The 20,772-nt window shown below is 35.0% G+C and overlaps 1 protein-coding gene across 1 annotated transcript in view; it reads right to left on the bottom strand.

The window, feature by feature from the left end:
• tnr (tenascin R (restrictin, janusin)) overlaps positions 1 to 20,772 on the bottom strand; it is a 178,658-nt gene that overhangs the window by 76,805 nt on the left and 81,081 nt on the right. The window contains 1 exon segment of the mRNA XM_051134409.1: positions 13,387 to 13,443. The gene's annotated coding sequence lies outside the window, so the exon portion shown is untranslated.

Here is a 20,772-nt window from a genome sequence, read left to right as displayed (position 1 = left end):
AAGGTTCCACTGTCTGTCACAGCTCCATGGCCCTGGTCCTCCAAGGTTCCACTGTCTGCCACTACTCCATGGTCCAGGTCCTCCAGTGCTTCACTGTCTGTCCCTGCCCAACGATCCAGGTCCTCCAGTGCTTCACTGTCTGTCCCTGCTCCACGATCCAGGCCCACCTGCTCTACATGGACCTGGCCCTCCGTCCCACCCCCTGTTTTGCCTCTGTTCCCCCACCCACCTGGACTGTTGTTGTTTTGAGCGCCAGGAGTCGCTCCTAGGGGGATTCTGTAACGCCAAGCCAGCAGAGGGAGCCCTCACCCCAGTACTGCCTGCATGCTCCCTCTGCTGCTTCTACTGTCACTTCCTGTTTGACACTATTTAAAGACTGACCATGTGCTCTATACTTTGCGAAGTATTGCCAGTTTGTCTGCCTTACCGAGCGTTGTGTTTACTCTGTTGGATGACCTGTTGCTGTTTTGCCTGTCTCTGGATTTACGAGTTTTCGGATTACCCTTGTTTGGATTTGGTTGCTTGTTTGGACTGTTATCACGTTTGGACCTCACGCCTGCCTCTCGACCACGATCACCGGTTAGCCCTCTCTGTTTGTTTGTCTCTCTGGACTATTATCACGGCTCTGAACCCAAGCCTGTGTCACGTTGTCGATTACTGGATTACCCCTTTACTCAGTTTGCCTTTCTGGACTGATTACCTGGCTATCGACCCGTTGCTTGCTGTATGTTACTGTGTTTGTCTTTAATAAACAACTGCATTTGGATTCAAACCCTGCTTCAGCGTCCTACGTTACAGACACTTTTTTTTAAACGGGCAGTTATTGCCACTTCCTGGCGGAAGAGGATAAGCGTTACAGTACATACAAGTGTTAAGATACTTTCGTTTTGATTGCTACTGTAGACAATAAGTGTTTATACCCAAACTATAAACTTTTATCCCAGTACTTCTATTATTTAAATGCCTGTAACACAGAAATAATGATTATAATGTGGTTGAAAAGACTGTTTGTGTTGCTCTTTCTGCGTTCACATTTACCCCGACCCTCTGATTCATTAACATGGCCAGCTACAGAACGTGCTTCTTACGCTCTACTGACACTCACAATGTGAAACAGCAGACATAGCTAAATCGTTGTCACTCAAGAATAAGATCGCGTGGGTGTTTGAATCGAGATCTGGAAATTTTATGGATTAATCGTGCAGCTCTAATGTAAACACTGCAAAATGTTTTGCAAGGATATTGTCATGAGATCTCGCGAGGCACATTGGATCTCACGAGATCTCGTGCCATGAGATCTTGTCACATCCCTACTATTAGTATTAGTAGAAGTATTAGTAGAATGTCTACTGTGGGACCATCAAAATAAAGTAATAGCAAAGTTACTTATGGTTAATAGAATGTCTACAGTGAAATTAAAGGATTAGTTCACTTCCAGAATAAAAATTTCCTCAAAAAAATTAAGGTTTCTGAGGAAAACATTCCAGGATTTTTCTCCATATAGTGGACTTCAATGGGAGCCAACGTGTTGAAAGTCCGAATTTGCAGTTTCAGTGCAGCTTCAAATGGCTCTACACAATCCCAGCCAAAGAATAAGGGTCTGATTTAGTGACACAATCAGTCATTAAAAAAAAAAAATACTAAATTTTAAACTTTTAACCACTGCAATTTAAACTGCAATTTGGACCTTCATCCCACTATGGAACGTTTTCCTCAGAAACCCTCATTTCTTTTCGACTGAAGAAAGAAAGACACGAACATCTTGGATGACATGGGGGTGAGTAAATTATCAGGACATTTTTATTCTGGAAGTGAAGTAATTCTTCAACAGTAGTTCTAAGCAGTAATTTCTTTCAATCATGACTAATTTCTAACTTTACAAGCTACAGTTTGAATGCAGTTTCCTGGTCTTAAGTCTACCTCTTCCCTCATTTGACAAGGTGTTTCCAGCTGGTTAGCGTGTCTGGCAGCAGGTTAGTAGAGTTCTTCCTTTATTTCAAGTTCGTCTAATCTAGTATCACTTTGTCATGTCTGAGAGAACATGAGGAGCAGTTCCCCTAAGAGACAGCTACGCCTCATCCATCTCTTTATCCCTCTCTGGAGAGTCTTCTTTCTCTCTCTGTCTTTCTCAGTCTCTCTTACTTCGGCATGTTTGCTTCCTGTGGTATCTTCCGCTTGCACTGGCTAGATTGACATGAAGAGATGTCTGTGTTGCTTTTACTAGCAGCCGTACTATGACTTTGCAGAGTGAGTGTTACCTTCAGTGAAACACAGACGCAGGCAGATGATTGGGGGTTCTGTAACCCCTATTTATGTAGGTTAATGTGCGAACACCTCAACGTGGAGACCGCCCCACACGCTGGCCTCGGCAAATGCCCCCGCAACAGAGCTCAGCCCCGCAACATTACCATTCTATTCTCATTATTCCGACAGTGCCTGCCAAATTGCCTTGTCTTTCAGGATCATTGGACACTGTTCATTTCCAGCACCTGCGACCCAGCGGGTTTTACTTCTCAGTCTCCTTCTAGCTCGCACTCTTAGAGTTCCCAAGGCAACGTGGATTTAAGCATGTTGGGACACAAGGAAACCGTGTTTAAAGAAAGACACAATGTGAAGGCCACACTCCTTTTCACCAAAGGAGGTGTTAAACGTCTCTACTATTTTTAGACTGTCTCCAAGAAATAAGCGTTTTTTAAAATTCCATTATTAAAAGAAAAAAGCATTTGATTTTGTATTATTAGAAATCTATTATTTAATGTAATTACTGAACAGTCTAATGCATGATTTATTGAAACTTAAAGGTAAAAAAGTTTCATTTTGCTTCAAAATAAGAATATATTTATTCATAACATCTTTTTATTCCATTTTTCCTGTACATCGGCCATGCTGAATTTATATAGTCATTAATAAATTTAGTTATAGGTACTAAATAAATAAGGGTCAAAGGTCAAACGTGATGTTTGCATGCAACATCACACACTAAATGTTTAAAATGCTTTTTAAAAGTCTGTCCATTTTAAGAGAGTACAGGCAAACAGAAGACTATTTTTTAGCTGTACTTATAACTTATTTTTATTAAAATATAGTTGTATTTAAGGTTTGGTATAACTAAAACAACTAAAATATAGCTCACTAAAATAAATACATAAAAATTAAAAAGGGAAGGTTTTAGGGAAAAAAACTAGTTATATTTATAACTTGGCACATTATATTTATAATTTAATAAAATACTGCTTTAAGTTCTGGTATAAGAAAAATAACTGAAATATATTTAAAAATACAGAAAAAATGAGGGAAGTAAAACATTTATTTAACTTGCAACTTAAGTGAAATATAGTTATTTTTTAGTTTTGGTATAACTAAAATATAGCTAAATGAAATATACTTTTAAAAAACATGAATGAAAAAGGTAAGGTTTTATTTTAATTATATTTATGACAATTTATATTTAAATATAGTTATATTTAAGTTTTGGGATAAGTAAAATAGCTGATATATTCAAAAATGTAGAAAACATGAGGGAAGGGAAAGGAAGGTTTTAGAAAACCTAGTAATTTCTAATTGATTGAACTTACAACTTAAGTAAAATATAGTTATTTAAGTTTTGGTAAAACTTAAATAAAATAGTTAAATAAAATATACATTTAAAAAACATGAATGCTTAAATATAGATATATTTAAGATTTGATATAAGTAATATAACTAAAGTATTTTAGTAATAGTTTAGTTTTAGTATAACTAATAACTAACTAAAAGTGATTAATTAAAAGGCAATATTGTTTCTTTAACTTGTTTGTTTATTTTAATAAGGAATCATATATAATATAAATAATATAATATAATATAATATAATATAATATAATATAATATAATATAATATAATATAATATAATATAATATAATATAATATAATATATTGTTCTAAAGAACGAATATACCAAACTTAGAAGAAACAGCTGTGCTTTTGTTTATGGCAGTTTTGTTTTTTTTGTTTTTTTTTCAGCTGTCCATTTTGTCCTTGCTCTGTTTGCGCCTGCCAATTTCTTGCTTGGCTGAATTGTGAATAGAGAAATGTGTTTGACTTAATTTTATGCTTGAGTTTTCATTTTCATTTCAGAACAAAGTGGGAAACTGTTGAGTTCAGACGTGGCTTGGGTTTAGTGATTCATAATAGAAAAAAATTATTCAAAAGGTGTGTATACTGTCATGCTGGTACAATTCTGAATGTAAAAGGGAAGACTAAAGGGTGTTTTCAGCCACCCTTATGAGAAACCGGGAGGTAAAAAATGCATGTCATCAGACCAAATCCTTCAAGTAAAGGGAGAGAGAGATGTTCAAAGACTTCATTTACATTCTAGAAGCTTCCTGTGCACAAAAATGTCAATCCAGTCCCTCAATCCACTCAGGCCTCAGAATAATTGCTCATAAAGTGCTCCACTATTCTCAGCATGCAGTGCTGCTAGTTCAAGACAACCACCATTCAGAGTCAGACAAAATTTTAAATGGAAGAACTGGCTTGATTTCAATTCATAGGGTAAAAGTGAAACAGAATTGGCCACACCTTAATTCACAGATCTAATATAAACAACCGTTTGCCTTCACAGACAACTTATGTGTGTTTTTAACATAAACTTGTGTGTATTTGACGGTTTAAGCGCAATACGACATAAAAGAAAATTTAGTTTAGTACTCACATGCCGTGTGACATCCGCTTTCAGTGCACGTGCTTCGGATGTGTGCGCTTAGAAAACCCTATATCAGACGTTTAAACTCATATGGTTTAAAACGTATGATTTTATCATAATAGACATGATAATCAAAACCAAACAGAGGTTTTTTGTCAGAGTATCTGAGGTAGGAGCTGTAAAGGCACAGCCCTATTCTGGAAAAGGGGGCGGGGAGCAGCAGCTCATTTGTATTTAAAGAGACATGCGTGAAAACAGCGTGTTTCTGCTTCGACTCAAAATAGGCATTTTCAAAATGATATAATAAATGATCTGTAGGGTATTTTGAGCTGAAACTTCACAAACACATTCTGGGGACACCTGAGACATATTACATCTTGTGAAAAGGGGCATAATAGAAGATCACTCATTGGCTGCAGCTGCCATTTCCAACTCCAACTCCCATATTTTTTTTTTTTCACGTCTTGCTTTTCGATCTATTAAAAAATGACTAGTGTAACAAATTTGAGTACTTTTACTGCACTGAAGTATATAGTATAGCAAGTGCAGAAAGTCATTAAAATAAATAATTAACTAAGCTTAGACAGCCTCTAATGGTGAATTATTTAAATACTTATATATAGTTCACTACAAATTAAATAAGTTAAATATCAGTGGTATACAAACTAAATAATGCATTCGAAATAAATCAATATGAATTTGAAATATTTTAGATTTAATTGAATAACTACATATTTTTACATACATTTAATAACAGTTTTATCTTGAACTGTAAAAGCTATTAAATAGCACAAACTTGTTACTGCTGTAGTTTTTGTTACTCTAAATTTAGTCTATTTCTCTATTTCTGACATCGGCTTGTCAGATGTTTTGTTCGGTTATTACATATCGGTTATGAATGTTTAGAGGATTTACTCGCGGAATTTTTTACGCTCACGTTTGTCATTCTCGAAATGGTATACATGGAGGTTTGGTCCTCTTAGACAAACAATGGATTATGTAGAGAAAATGAGCAATTACATTTGACCGGAAATGACTGAGCTGGCTTGTCTAAAACAAGGAAGTATTCTGTGCATGGTCAATTGCACAACCATAAAACGATAGCTATTAACAATAAAAAATAAAATGACATTTCTTCACAAGAGTTTTCTGCTTTTTTCTAAGTCACACCTTGAATTATTGCAGAGTACAATGAAAGTCTTGCTACGTATGTAGTTATTGTGCATAGCGAGTTTTGCAAGATATGTATTAATAAATCTTTCATAACTTTTCTGATATATCCGACGCGTCTACTACCTCTCAGGCAGAGTATTTATGGTGCTATCATTCCCTATAATGTTTCTCTCTCCAATATATCAGTGAATCAAATAATTCATCAGGGGATATGTTTGACAGGAAGTATAATACCTTCTTCCCTTTAAGTGCAACCCCCTCTGAAAGAGCTATTCTCTGCCATCCCTCTCTGAAGAATATTTACCTTTCATCTTTTTCTCTCACAGCCCTCTATTTCTTTTACTCCCCAAACTGACAGTTATTGTTGGGCTTTCATAAAAGACAGAAATGACTCTGTTCTAAGATAGGCAACAAAATACAAGCTAATTTCAGGGAGTATCACAAAGAGAACAAATTACCTAGAGGTCAAAGTAAACTTGGGTATTTTGATTATATATTTCCTTTTGAACACTGACAGTACACTCTGTCAAATCTAAATAATAAGTATATTTTCCGTGTATGTAGCACTGCTGTGTCATGTTTTTATATTATTACATTAAGTATTGCGGTTTTATTGCGTCCTTGTTTAGGGATGTTTTTTTTCCTTTCGTTTTTTGTTTTTTTGCCCTTTATATCAGATTTCAACCAATATAGCACATTTACAGCCCTGCTACATAAGATCTGATAGGATGAACTTCATACAGTTTCAGTGAAGAAACCATATCCAGCAGAATTTATCTGATTTATGATATAAATCTTGAGGTTTTTAAGTAAACATAGTGTGGTGGATTGAGGTATCCACAACTCAAAAGTAAGACTACAGAGGTTATTTTGTGTAATTATATATTTTTCTTAATATTACACTACCAGTCTAAAGTTTTTGAACAGTAAGATTTTTAATGTTTTTTTCTTCTGTTCACCAAGCCTGCATTTATTTGATCCAAAATACAACAAAAGCAGTAATATTGTTAAATATTTTTACTATTTAAAATAACTGTTTTTTCTATTTGAATATATTTTAAAATGTAATGTATTCCTGTGATTTTAAAGCTGATTTTTTAGCGTCATTACTCCAGTCTTCAGTGTCACATGATCCTTCAGAAATCATTCTAATGTGCTGAGTTACTGTTCAAGAAACATTTTTTTATTATTATTATTATTATTATTATTATTATCAATATTTAAAACAGTTAATTACTTTTTTTTTCAGGGCTCCTTGATTAATAGAAAAATCCAACGACCAGCATTTATCTGAAATAAAAAGATTTTGTAACATTCCAAAGCTTGGAGTCAGTATATACACTACCGTTCAAAAGTTTGGGGTCAGTACATTTTTATCGTTTCTTTTTTCTTTTTTTTTTCTTTTTTTTAAGAAATTCATACTTTTATTCACCAAGGATGTATTAAGTTAATAATTAAAAGTTTATTAAAAGTTAATAATAAATAATTTACATTGTTATAAAATATTTATATTTTGAATAAACACTGTACTTTTTAAACTTGTTATTCATGAAATAATCCTGAAAAAAAAAAAAAAAAATCACAGGTTCCAAAAAATATTTGGCAGCACAACTGTTGATATTATCCAACATTGATCATTCTAATAATAAATCCGCATATTAGAATGATTTCTGAAGGATCATGTGACACTTAAGACTGGAGTAACAGCTGATAAAAATTCAGCTTTTCATCACAGGAATAAATTCTATTTTAAAGTATGTTAAAATAAAAAACATTATTTTATATTGTAAAAACATTTTGCAATATTACTGTTTTGTTTTTTTTCTATATTTTTAATCAAATAAATGCAGCCTTGATGAGCATAAGAGACTTCTTTAAAGACTATTACAAGTCTTACTGACCCCAAACTTTTGAACGGTAGTGTATTTTTTGTTTTATTAATGATAGACATTAATTATAGAAATTAATACCTTTATTAAGCAAGGATGCTTTAAATTGATCAAAAGTGATGATTAAGATATTTATGTTACACAAGATTTCTATTTCAGATAAATGCTGCTCTTTTCAACTTTTTATTCATCAAAGAAACCTGAAAATATTCTTATAATAGTAATAGTAATAATAATAATAATAATAATAATAATAATAATAATAATAAAATGTTTTTTAAGCAGCAAATCAGAATATTAGAATGATTTCTGAAGTATCATGTGACTGGAGTAATGCTAAAAATTCAGCTTTAAAACCACAGGAATAAATTACATGTTAAACTATATTCATATAGAAACCAGTTATTTTAAGTAGTAAAAATATTTCAGAATTTTAGTGTTTTTGCTGTACTTTGGATCAAATCAATGCAGGCTTGGTGAGCAGAAGAGACTTATTTTGAAAACATTACAAATTTTGCTGTTCAAAAACTTTTGACTAGTAGTGTATACAGTATATTAGACAAATAAATGCATTTTAACTGTGTTGTGCTAGAAAAAATATGTTTACTTATATTACTTATATAAAATACTTATAAATATAATTGCCATTATATTTCACAATATTTATGTTTTTATTATATTTTTGGACAAATAAATAGAGCATTTGTGCACATTGCATATGAGACACACTTATTTAAGGTAGATCCTATTGAGAGAGTGCACATTTGGGACATACAGATCCATCTGAAAAATGTAATGTCTCAGTGATGGTCCAAAGATTCACAAACCTTTTGTTTTCAGCACTGCCAAACAAAGTTAAGTCTTTGATCTCTCTAACATATAAACATCTTTGTATGTAGCTGTGGTTGTGTAAACTGTCAGAAAAGATAAAGCTGTAGACATCACATGAAGCATAAGGAAAAAGACAGGACTGTCCCGAGTGGTGTACCTGATACTGACAGATATCGAGACGCTGATGGATTAGAGGCTGAAATCGGACATGCATTTCAGATTATATGACTCCCACACATTCATTATTGAGTAGCTTGGGTTCAGATTGATCAGGGATCTCGCTGCTGTCTTTCTCAGGTCACTGGATTTCGATCTTCCCCTGAACTCGAAACATACCTGTCTGAATAACATTACAAAGCCCTCGGGCCTCCGCTGTCAGTTCTCACATTCTAAACCATCAATATGAAAACTGATATATTATATCACGTTTATATAATGTGAGAGAGACACGGTAAACACTTGAAAATATCTCCTCCGGGACCTGATTAATTACATTAAGGTAAATATAGGATGGCAGTGAGATGCTCTGTTGCAAGTTGCACACTTGATGTGGATGGCATTGGTTCTGCTAGATCCTATTTAGGGGGCTTTAGCTTCCTTGTCTTTCATGTGAGCTCCTATAAAAGATGCCTGGGAAAAAATCTAGAAAATTTTGGTGTTTGATCTCTCTTCTTTCTTGTTTTTTTCTTCACTTCTTCCACAAAAAGGTATGGTAAATAGTGAGAGTATAGCAGGTTTATGCTTCAGAATTAAGCGAAACACTTGTTTTTTTTTTTTTTTTGAAGAGTTTTTGAACCAAATCAAAAAGATTCAAATTCATATAAAAAGATTCAAATATCAAGAAATAGCCTATCCAGGTAAAATGTCGAACCCCATAAGAAATACTGAAATCTCTGAATAACTTGTGTTGCCTTTGATTATGAGTGACTCAGCTGACAAAAATATGTTTTAAGAATGTTTTCTGAATGTTCTCTGAATTTTTTTTTTTTTTTTTGGTTATGCAAACATTAAAGGTATAGTTTGTCATTCCAAACCAATAAGACCTTTGTTTATCTTTGGAACACAAATTGAGATATTTTTGATAAAATCTGAGAGCTTTCTGATGATTTCATCAAAAATATGTTCATTTGTGTTCTGAAGATGAATGAAGGTCTCACGGGTTTGGAACGACATGAGGATGAGTAATTAATGACAGAATTTAAATTTTTGGGTGAACTATCCCTTTAAAGGAGAAATCCACTTCCAGAACAACAATTTACAGATAATGTACTCACCCCATTGTCATCCAAGATGTTCATGTCTTTCTTTCTTCAGTCGTAAAGAAATTGTTTTTTGAGGAAAACATTTTAGGATTTTTCCCCATATAATGGACTGATATGGTGTCCCGAGTTTGAACTTCCAAAATGCAGTTTAAATGCGGCTTTAAACGATCCCAAATGTGGTTGTAAATGATCCCAGCTGAGGAAGAAGGGTCTTATCTAGCGAAACGATTGGTTATTTTCCTAAAAATAATACAATTTATATACTTTTTAATGTCAAATGCTTATCTTGTCTTGCTCTCCCTGAACTCTGTGTATTCTGGCTCAAGACAGTTATGTCGAAAAACTCTGATCGTATTTTCTCCCTCAACTTCAAAATCGTCCTATATCGCTGTTTTACCTTTTTTGTTAAGGGTGTTTGATCTTCTTTGCATGTTCACCTTGCATAGACTAGGTTGGAACTTCTGCAGCGATGTAGGATGATTTTAAAATGATTTTTAAAGTTGAGGGAGAAAATACGATTGGAGTTTTTGACATACCCTAATTGTCTTGAGCCAGAATACACAGAGTTCAGGGAGAGCAAGACAAGACGAGCGTTTGAGATTAAAAAGTATTTAAATTGTATTTTTTTAATAAAAATATCCGATCGTTTCCCTAGATAAGACCCTTCTTTCTCGGCTAGGATCGTTTACAGCTGCATTTGGGATCGTTTGAAGCCGCATCTAAACTGCATTTTGGAAGTTCAAACTCGGGGCACCATATCAGTTCATTATATGGAGAAAAATCCTGAAATGTTTTCCTCAAAAAACACAATTTCTTTACGTTGATCTGGAAGTGGAGTTCTCCTTTAAGGGAACATATAATTTCCCAAACATTATGGGAACGTCACTTTTGATTGTTCTCTGAACATTCGCACACAAGTTTAGGCTGAGGGCATCATTTGAGAGGTGCGATAGGAGTTGATTATATATCTTTGTGTTGCAATCAGCGTAATTAAATAAACATGCGCCTGCCATCCTTCATTTTGCTCTCCTTACAGATTAAAGACGCTATTCTTAGACGACTTGAACTGACTAACTGATCGACAACCGCAGGCAGCATGAGCACGAGTTATCAGTGTCACCCTAAAGTGCGCTCTTATCCACAGAGATCTGTGAACTGGTATCTCTCTTAATTCAAGCCATGCTAATGGCTCATTAATATGAGAGTCATGGGGCTGTCAAAGGCATGGCGCAGCATAGAGCTAAAGGACACTAATCCCCATTGATTAGAGTTCCCAGATCAAAGGCTTCCAACGCTGTCACTTCACCTCTATTCTCCCCTACCCACTCGCAACGCAATTAGGAGCCCTCTCAGCGTTTCATTAAGATGTTAAAAATACCAAGTCGCCTCCCCCCAAGGGACCTAGTCACTGAGACACATACCGAAATCCTCATTTACCATTGTGAGAAACAAACCGTGGCATCTCCCTGAACATTTCAATCAGGTGGTAAGCCCCACTCATGCCTGCAATTCACAGAAGCAAATGCTGAGTCCTCAGTAACCCTGGACTCTACTGCGCATACAATATGTGATAATGAGCTCATCGTCCACCAGGGATAAAAAAGTACATTTAATTAGCAAGAGAAAGGCTGTTTTTTTCTTCTTCTTGAGAAAACACATAGACTACAGGAAAAAAAAAAAAAAAACAAAAAAGTGGGCTTAGCACTAATAATTACAGGCTTTAAGTAAGGAGTGGAAATTCACAGGGCATCCCTTGATGTGTGAGTGAAAAGTGTTAAAGGACATTTTTAAAAATACACTTTTGACACAGATGAGATAAAAAAATTATAGGGAATTATATTTAAATTGGCATGTTAAAAAACACTGCCTCATTTATTTTCTGTCACTTTTTATAAATATCAGTTAAAGGATACTGTCATATTGTGTTTGTGTGTGTGTGTGTGTGTGTGTGTGTGTGTGTACTTGTGTTCGCTATGTTATGGGGATAGTAATTCCAGTAATTTCTGACCTTAAGGAGACATATTTTTGGTCCCCATGAGAAAGCAAGCTTATAAATCATAGGGAATGATCTTTTTTGGAAATTTTAAATAGCAGAAAGTTTTGTGTTAGGGGTAGGTTTGTACAGTATAAAAATAACAACCTGATCTCATGACGAAAACGTACTTGTGTGGCGAAATGAGAAATACATACCAATAAGTACATATGACTGCAAAGAGTGTTTGTTTTTTTTCCCGGAAGAGATGAAAGTACATATGTGACCCTGGACCACAAAACCAGTCATAAGTCGCATGGTTATATTTGTAGCAATAGCCAACAACACACTGTATGGGTCAAAATTATCAATTTTCTTTTATGCCAAAATTTCATTAGGATATTAAGTAAAGATCATGTTCCATGAATATATGTAGGAAATTTCCTAACATAAATATATCAAAACTTAATTTTTGATTAGTAATATGCATTGCTAAGAACTTCATTTGGACAACTTTGGCGATTTTCTCAATATTTAGATTTTTTTTTGCACCCTCAGATTCCAGATTTTCAAATAGTTGTATCTAAAACAAATACTGTCCTACCCTAACAAACCATACATCAGTGGATGTTGTATAAATCTCAATTTCAAAAATGTGACCCTTATGACATGGTCACATATGGTACGTTTTATGTGACGTTCGTTCTGTACATGTTAACGCAGGTGCAATAACTCTATAATGCTCTGAGACGTTTAAAAATAATGTCCCATCTGCACTACACCTAAATCTACCCGATGGTATGAACAAAAGCGAATGTGATGCAAAAACGCAATTGCATGCATCGATCATCTTTCAGCTCTTTCATCATGAGTCATGTTTTTCACAGGATCTGTACCCAAGGATTCTGCATCCTAAGTCTAATTCAGCGATGTCAAACTCTTGTTCCAACCCTGCTCCAACACACATACTATGCAGTTTTCAGTTAAGCCTGAAGGACTTGATTAGTTGGATCAGGTGTGTTTAATTAGGGTTGCATCTAAACACTGCAGGACTGGTGTTTGACAACCTTGGTCTAATTCTGTGCTGGCTGAGCTACCCAGCCATCTTGTTACGTCCGGTGTTGTGTCCATTTTCGACCCCCTGACAAATTATTACCCCCTCTCCTTAAAATCGCTACATGATTGCTTAATCCTAGCCCCTCCCCCACATCTTACCCTAAACCTACCAAAGCTAGGGGGCCAGATACTAGTAATCTGGTGGGGGTCAACACCGGAAAGCAAAACATATGAAGCTGTAATGAAGTGTTCGAAAGTGATTACAAGTGCTCGCTGTTTTACCGCCTTTAGTGTTCATTTCTTTTGGAAACTGCAGTGATATGTACTGTACTTATTGGTACGCATTTCACGTCTTGCGGAAAAGTTCCCACAGGTACTTTTTTGTCATGAGATCAGGTATAAAAATCATGTCTATGAAATGTCCCCATAAAACATGGAAACCCAACGTGTGTGTGTGGAAGAAATACAGCTGGGAAAGATATATTAGAACTGCTCCCACATACTGAGTCTTATCTTACCTTAAGTGCCAGTGCTGATGCTTTTCCTGTCTCACCACACAGAAGGATAATCTGCACCTGGAAGAAAGTGGAAGCACATCACTGAATTGAGCCATATATATGCATTCATGCACACTCCCAGCAGGCATTCATAAATTTACTTGTGCACATAAAACACATGCATGAAACAATCGCATACTACGGTAATGTTTTTTTTCCCCTGTTGGGTTCTGCAGTCCCAGAATTTCAAATCTTAAAACCCTTGAATTGTAACACAAATATCAATAAACAATAAATATTATATTATATAATATTATGAGAACCAATTTGTTCAAATACAGTGATTCATTTAAGAATGAAACAAGCGTCTGCATTTTTAAACGAGTCATTGAATAATTCAGTCAACCAATTTGTTAAAAACAATTTCATTCAGATAATGAAACACCACAACTGTGCAGGGCTTAACCACCATAGACATTAATGTGGGACAAGTCCCATCCAAGAATCAGGCTAAATTTTCCCCTGGAGTATTTGATATTTTTTGCTGCTTTATTATTTAAGCCCTGAACCCCAAAGTGTAGAGTTTCAAGGTGGGAAAAAGTAGTGTCTTAGATCCCCAAGTCCAAAAATAAGATTTTTTTTTTCTTACACACTGTTTTTTTCCCTCTCTTTTTCACTTCATTTCACTTCATCTTAAATTTTTTTTGCTTTCTCTGTCCTTTTTTTTTTTGAAAAAAGTTTTTTTGGTGAAAGAAAAAAGGTTTTGGAGAGAAAATCCTAGGACTTAGGCAATATGTTTTTTCCACCTTTTTTTTCATGTTGCGGTTCAGCGCTACCATACAGTTTATTGTTAGGATGGCAAAAAGTTGTAAAAGTTAGCAAAACCGCTATTTTTTTTTTCTTTGCGTACAAAAAGTATTTTCGTCGCTTCATAAAATTCATATTTAACCACTAATGGCAGATGGACTATTTTGACGATGTCTTTAATACTTTTCTGGGTACTGACAGTGGTATTTACCTGGAAGTCAATGGGACAGTTAACAAGCCTCCCGGTTTTAAACAAAAATGTCTTAAATTGTCTTCTGAAGACGAACAAAGCTTTTACGGGTTTGGAACGACATGGAGGTAAGTGATTAAAGACAAAATTTTCATTTTGGGGTGGAGTAACCCTTTAGAGCCGTTCTTGATGTAAGATCAAGTGAATGTGTGCATATATAAAGACATTTTATTTGCACATAAAGTGGATTAATTTTACTGTTTTTCTTTCCCTTTTTTTTGATGCTTATTATTAGTCAGTAAGGTAGTAGCTTAGGTTAAGTTTATGGGGTAGGTATAAGGAATCTAAAATATGGTCATGCAGAATAAGGCATTAATATGTGGTTTATAAATACTAATAAACAGCCAATATGCTAGTAGTATGCATGCTAATAAGCAAGTAGTTAATAGTGAGAATAAGTCCTTAAAAAGTGTTACCTTCCTATATTATCCTTAAACTTCTTAATATACAGAAAGTAACATGTGTAAAATGTAACCTACTCAATGCTAACAACTTGTTTATTGGACTGTTGTATAGGCCAGGAGCATTTCTGTTTTGATCAAAAGCTATTTTCTCATCAGTGTGGCCATAATCTTTGTATTTCTTCCTTAGGGAGGGATGTTGTTCACCAAAATAAAGCCAATTTATTCCTGGCTTCGCTTGTCAGCAGTGAGGTTGAACAAATGTGAAAGATTATGGTATTTAATTTTCTTTCTGACTGTAGCACGATGTCATTACAGGGATGGCTTTAGGGTAGACTGGGGCTTAATGCTGTTCTGGAGAGATGTAAATTAAGCGCATACTTCCTATAACACAATTCTGCCAATATGCATATGGATATTGATCAAGTTTTCCGAATGAGAAGCCACCGTGCATATTTCCCCTAAGGACACACAGCATGTCGGAACTGATTTGAATATTTAGACCTCTACGCAAACAATTCAGGATTTGTGTAATGAAAAAAAAAAATTAATAATGAAACAATATGTATAAATAAATAAATAAATATATAAAATACAAATAATGCTGTGTCTCTTTCCTCAGAGGCAAAACTACTGAGGCGTTTTCGGAAGAGCAAGTAAGCAAACTTTATAAATGTAAATAATTTCCCAGAGAGCAGAGAATGCAGGAGGCAGGCCGAACAAAAATAGTGCTGCGTAGGCACAAAAAATGGATCCACAAAATGAATACATGAATAAAATAGAGCATGCTCGAAACAAATCTGCTCTATCCATTCAACGGTACGCCAAAAATCTATGTGAACCAAAACCGTTCCAGCTCCAACACGTCATTGCTCATTTTCTGGCTCACCTTCCATCACAACCTGTGAAGTGCTACAATCAACAGTGCGGCCAGTTGTTTTGTTCCTAAAAGGAAATGTAAAAAATTCATGAAGGACCAATATGAAACTTGAGCTTTTGTTTTCCAACTCACACTTTTCTTCCACTGTTTGAACAGGACAAACAGTGTGCAATTTCTGTTGTTTCCCCAAATGATTCATGGGCTTCACTGTTTGCTGCAGCCTAAACATGACAGAAGTCCAGTCCCCCACATCCAGTCCCTGCGCTGGAAGTTCTGTCAGTGAAGCATCAGTGAGAAGGATCACCATGGCACCAGTTCTGTGTGAATCACAGCAGACTTGGTGTAATTTGTTATCTTTCGGAGATCCCATTTCCGATGTGTTGATGCAGCAGATAGATTCCCATACCGTAACCATTTATCACCTGTCACTGGAAACTGTTGTCACACTTTTTTTTATCTTTCTGCAGGTAAAAAATCAGCTTTGAGACATGCGCTTTGCAGAAGCCAAGAATAAAAAACTCTGACAACATACAGTATGAAAATACAAACAAGATAAACACACCATTAACATTTATTAATCTCAGAATAAATGTAAACACTGTAGTATTGTATATTATCTAATGTTTGCAGCACAACGTCCATGATGGTTTGAGCTCAGTTAGTCATGCACAATGAACACAGATAATTAGCCGTTTTAAAAGCATAACAGTTCCTGATAACTCCTTGACAGATTATAAAATGAGTAATCCCACAAGTGTCCTCATGTCAGAGTATTTTAAGTTCAACCAGAAAATGTTAGTATTGGTAATTCAGTCTGGAAGTCAGTTTAGAGATTTAAATTGTTATTCTTTACTTTTTCTCTTTGTAGTCTTTCTTTCGTTCTATTCCTTAGTATCATAATTAGCAATTGGTTTTGTTCTCATTTTATTATTAATTTATTAAAGTAATGTTTTGCCTGCTGAATTTAGATGTCTATGTCTACACAATAACTAAAAAGTTCACTTGCAATATAATGTCACAGTTTCATGGGAATGCAAGTTTTTTTTATACAATTAAAGGGAACCCTGGGTATTAAGACTTGTATTGCTTAATATAACATAAATTATGCCTCTTACTAAAATATATAGTAGAAAATCCACATTGTTTATTTCGTTAACGTGAAATGGTTACAATCGGTGCGCTACTGGCGCTTCCTGTTGCTATTTTTACCTCAGCACAACTCGGAAAATAAAATACTGATACGATGACTACAGCTACTGAAAGAGCTTACAAGTGGCGATGGACATAAGCATAGTCTTAAAATGTCGTACTATTAATTTTCCCCACAAGGAGTCCAAATGCCCCTGGATATTGAGTGAAATCCACACTGAGAAACTCCTTCAGTGGCTGTGGCATCTTGACAAGCGGCGGCTGTTTATATCCTGCCAGGATGGCATCTAGCGTTTCTTGTCTCTGGCGTTTGCAAGCTTTCTCAGTGGCTTTAACATTCTTAAAGGCATCAAAGTGGTCTTTAGGAAGTTTTATTCATCCACAGGCATCTTCCCTGTCTTTTCTCCTCTTCTTATCACTAGGAAAGCAGTGAAGACTTAAATAGCTTCTCTTGTTGCCCATCGACTGAAAATTACAACCAAAGCCACACAATGTGCAATCGTATCAGTATTTTGTTTCTGAGTTGTCTTGCGGTAAATATAGCAACAGGTACACTATTAAAAATAAAGGCTCCAAAGGGGTGTTTTTGCAGTGATGCCATAGAAGAACCATTTTTGATTCCCCAAAGAACCTTTGAGTGAACAGTTCTAAAAGAACCATACTGTGCATTATTTTCTAAGAATTCAACGGCTCGTTGTCAATTATTCCTTACTTAAGCCATACAAGTCTTAATACCCAGGGTTCCCTGTAAATTCAACAAATTGGTGCTCATTAAATTAAGTCAAAAATTATAATTAAGACATCTGTTAGGTTTTACAGTGATTAATTGAGTATTGACTCTTGCTTAAGTGTCATTGCTTAAATGTTGCACAGTAAAAAAAAAAGATAATGAAAATGGCACATGTTGTTCATATTGCTCTAATTGTGTTTTCAGAAATGAAAAATGATTCGCATATGGAATGGTGATGTTCAATTAAATCTGATTAGGATTAATTGCTTGTCTTGGAATTAAAAGTGAAAACGCTGTTTTGCCCACTGAGTTAACAAAGTCTCAGTGCCCCATTGCTCACTGATTTATGAATCCTTATTTATTTAAATGTTAGATTTTAGAAGTCATCTTTCAGCAAAGCTATGCCACGTCACATAATTGTGCCCTTAGCCTTATTCTGTTTGGACAGCAAACTTACCTTACTTCGGTCAGTATGTCTAATGGTTAGAAATGATTAATGGAAGTGTCCTCTGTGCCTTCATATAGATGATTAAATAATAATGAAGTTATAAGAATGAAATTGAATTATCGGAGCAGCAAATTCAACAGGTCGAACAATGTCTTTTGTTGCATTCGGGTATCTGATTAATCTATCGCCACACCCTCCCGTTTAGAAAGGTCTCCTGCAAAAATGCCAGAATCAGCGGTCTGTCTGCAACCATTGCCACACCTCAGAGCTTTGATATAAAACCTGTCAAATTTTAATTAATATTAGTTTCATGGCTTGGGTTTTTATGAACGATACTTCTTATAATGAATTTCATTCACCAGTTACAGACTGTGAATAAGGAATGTTTCCTGTGTAAGAGACCGGTTAATTTGTATGTTTTATGTTCTTCACTCTTTAGTCAAACACAACAAATCACAGGATTTTCCTTTCTTGTTAATTGGCAGTTTCTTGTTAAGAAGGTGTTGTTTATCAAATGAGAAAGAATTGGCTTACCTACATTCATAGAAACCTTCCCACATGCCACCGAATCCGAAACCAGTGCTTTAGTAAATGTATAAACTACGCATACATTCATCCTTCTGTTGGAGTCAAAGACTTTTTATGTGAGGAGTAAATGTGCACATACAGTAGTAAATACACATTTGCAATAAAAAAATTCACTTGCTATCTTTAGCCAGGAAGAAAAGCATACAATGTTAAAAAAGAGCTTTCATCCTAGGAAGCTGGATTATTTTTTTTCCTTTTTGCTAAGGCCTCAGGATCTTTTTGGAGGGCTTTTATCTATAACATTTTTCTGAATTGTGTGACTGCACCCTTCACTAGGCAAAGTGTCAGCCTTCACCTGGTGAAGCTATATGACATCAAAGAAAGCCAAAATGGTTTTAAACTTAAAACCTGAAAAGTAGAAAGTAAAAAGTTTTGACCTGCTCTTTGCATTCTGATGAGAGTGCACTATTCAGAGTAACACATAAGAACAGCGTAAACCTCACGAGTACACAGGCTTATTCTGTTCTTCCATTGCATTCATCGGAAAAGCTTCCATCAAAAGAGTATAAAAATGGCCTGGGATTCTGAAAATAATGTGCAGGGGGTTTGCAGTATCTTATTAAAAGCACTTTTATGCCTCTTGGCTTAACCAGCATCGGCTTTATTGTCTAAGGAGGTCAGAAACCCTTTTCCATCACGCATCACAGAATCTGAATACAGAAAACCACAAGTGCGGTTTTATCTCTCAGAACTCAGCAGACACCAAATCTGATACTCATTCCTTTATGCTAATGAAGATAATAATGTAATAGTTTAACTCCTAGCGTAGGATTTATTATGCAGATAATTAATAATGTAGAGCAGTGCTACGTAAAATGCCCCCAAATAATGCATATCAGGGGCGCTTTCTCTGAGGAGACAAAAAAGTGGATGAGAAAAATTCAAACCCCCAATGCAAATATATTACTACAAAATATGACATAAAAAAGTCATAAAAAAGGCGATGCTTCCATCGCGATAAGATTGGATATGACTGGTTATGATTGGTTCATGCAAGAAATCCTCCCTCTTGTGTTCGTGCACTTTCTGCATTTCAAGTTCGTGAATCAGTCTGAATGAACAATATACTGGCGTTAATGGGAAGACTACTTAAAAAAGGTACACAACTTACACACTTATATAACACCACTTTGTCAAAATGGCCTGAAAACTAGTGATGGGTCATTTTTGAACGATTCGTTCATTTTGAACGAATCTTTAATGTGACTCAGTACGAACGAGTCATCTCGGGGAGTGATTCGTTCAGTCGCGTATGCGTAACATCTTACTAGGTTCTGTACTGGAATTAGTTCACCTGTTTCAAGTCTTCGGGTTTTTGGAGTCGTTCGTTCATCTTATGTTACCTGATGAACAAACGACTCAAACCTGAAGACTCGAGAGATGAACTAATCAATTCTCTTTCCGACTCAGCCTGCATTGGTTAAGCTTATGGGGCTGTCACGTGATGAACGAACGACTCGAACCCGAAAACTTGTCAGATAAGAGGTGAGGTGAGCTAATCATAGACTAAAGACCCAGGTAAACAATGAATTAATATTTTCTGTTTCTAGCATTATAGTTTTGCCTTGGTTGTAGTGTGATCAATGTTTGTGTAAGCAGTAGATGTGTTAGGGAAGTGACACGTAACATTTTAATTATATTTTGCTAAAATGAACGAAATGACTCGAAAAAAGATTCGTTCATTTTGCTGAACAAGACTCAAAGGTCAGAGTCGATAAAATGATCCGAACTTCCCATCATTACTGAGAACATGATCTCTGTGTTTTTTGTTTTAGAGAGCAATGGACTTGTTGAAATTAAAGGTACATCTCTATCTGTGACCAGTGTTTACCAATCTCTGATGACTAATGATCTGAAAATAAAGTATTTTCATAAAATATATTCATAAAATATATGTTTAATAAAATGTATCGTTTAAACTGACTTGAGTTATTATTTTGGAATAAATAGGCTAAAATGCTTAAAAACACTAAATGAGATTTATACTTGGTTTTAATAAATAGAATAGTCTATTAATTACATTGTTAATGTAAAAATACAGTACAGATTTTTATTCTGGTAGTGTATGTCATATTTATTTAACCAAGAAAATGTGACTGGTACTTGAATTTACATTTTTTTTTTAAAAAAGGGAGGACTTTGCTTCATATCTTA

The sequence above is a fragment of the Labeo rohita genome, chromosome 2, assembly GCF_022985175.1.
Source record: "Labeo rohita strain BAU-BD-2019 chromosome 2, IGBB_LRoh.1.0, whole genome shotgun sequence".
Taxonomy (NCBI): Eukaryota; Metazoa; Chordata; class Actinopteri; order Cypriniformes; family Cyprinidae; genus Labeo; species Labeo rohita.
This window is presented reverse-complemented; position numbering and strand designations above follow the sequence as displayed.